We start from the raw sequence: 1,992 nt of genomic DNA on the forward strand, positions 1-1,992 counted from the left end.
TTGCTACATAGGTTGCCATGGTATTGGAAGGCAGTGGCCTAGATAAAGCACTGCAGTACTAGAAAAGCTTTGTGAAATATCCTGTCTCTTAGTCAGGCTTAGACTAGCCAGTGTCCTTGTCTAACTTCTGTGATCTGATTGATGCAATATCAATGTCATCAATAAAATCTTCTAAAATCTCCTTAATGATCTCTGCTGTCTTTTACTTTTTTGAAGGTCCCTGAAGAGCTTTTGGTTACTATCTTTCTATCTCTCTCTCCTTTCCCCACTCCCTTCTTCCTTTCTCTCTCTCTTTTACACTTATTTATTGAGTACAAGTATTGTTCTGCAGGGGAAAGATTCCTGGCATCACAACTCTATAACATGTATTATTTTCCTTTTCTTACACACATTGTCAGGAAGTTTGGCAGAGCCAGCTTTCAAGTCAAGTTCTATCAGACATCAGATCCCCTGCACTTTTTATTACACCTGCTGCTTTGAGGGTCTAAAGTAATCTGATGGTTACACATGTCCCCTAAGGCTTTACGAGTAGCTGACATTATTATTTTCTAGATCCCAGAATCTTCTTATTGGGGAGGAAACTGATGGTAAAATCTAAAGGAAACAAATACCTGAATTGGTTGAGGAGATCCTATAGGAATCAGCAAATGACAAATATCAAAATGTCTTATCTGTGCAATTTTTTAAAAAAATGTAACTTAATGTAATTGTACTTAATATAATATATTTAAATATATGTAATTATATATATATAATAGGTATATGTATTTACACATTTCCTGACAATGTGATCCTGATCGTAGCACTCAACTTTCCTATGTTTCATATATGTATGTGTGTGTGTGTGTGTGTGTGTGTGTGTGTGTGTGTATTTTAGGTACATACATCCAATAAACATTTTTTAGTACTGGAGTGTTTTGGTCACAACTCATCATTTAATTTTGAGTCTTGAAGGAATTATTCAAGAAGCCAAGTGTATCTAAGTTTTGAAGATGCTAATTCAGAGAGCTCACACACATAGTCATATTATAAAAATATTTAAAAAGTAATAAAATAGTTTGCTGTAATCATTTCAAGAACGTTTGGTAAGAGTGGTGATGACTCTCAGACCATTTTCTTTCTGGCATATAGAGTAAAAAGAAAAATCATAATTTCGCATTATGTGTGATTGCCTTGCTCATCTTGAAGGAGGAGAGGGCAGCACCTGCACTTGTCAATGTCCCATAAAGTGGTTTTTGTTATGCATATTCATGCATAATCTCATTCAAGGCTTACATTCTACAGATGAGGAAATAGAGGAGACAGAACAGATATTCTTAGGTGAATAATAGGCACATTTCTGAAAGTAGCTCATCAAGTTTTCATCCTGATCTCTATCTAGGCCTATATCACTTTGTTCCTGCACTCTCCACATGTGGAGTATGTGGCTGTTCTTACTTTTCTGCTTAACCAAAAACTGAGCACAAGCATCACTTCCTCCAGGAAGCCTTCCAAGACTAACTAAGCCCTCACTGATGTATTTCTCCTCAGAAATCCTACATGACAACTGTCTTAGTCCATTTAGGCTGCTATAACAAAATATCATAAATATCATAGACTAGGTGGTTGATAAAAAACAAACGTTTATTTCTCACAGTTCTGAAGGCTATGAACTCTGAGATCAAGGCACCAGCAGATTTGGTGTCTGGTGAGGACCCACCTCCTGGTTCATAGAAATGGCACCTTCTCCCTGTGTCCTCAGGTCATAGAAGAGGCAAATGAGCTCCCTCACCTACTTTTATAAGGGCACTAATTCTAATTATGAGGGCTCCACCCTCGTGATCTAATCACTACCAAAGATCCCACATCTTGATACTATCACCTTGGGGTTAGGTTTTTAACTGTGAATTTGACGGGGGAAGCATAAACATTCAGACCATGGAAACTATTTTGCAGAATTTCAAATGTTGGTAATCTCATACTGCCTTAAGTGTGTGCCTGTTTTCTTATAGT

The sequence above is a fragment of the Cynocephalus volans genome, chromosome 8, assembly GCF_027409185.1.
Source record: "Cynocephalus volans isolate mCynVol1 chromosome 8, mCynVol1.pri, whole genome shotgun sequence".
NCBI classification, from domain to species: domain Eukaryota; kingdom Metazoa; phylum Chordata; class Mammalia; order Dermoptera; family Cynocephalidae; genus Cynocephalus; species Cynocephalus volans.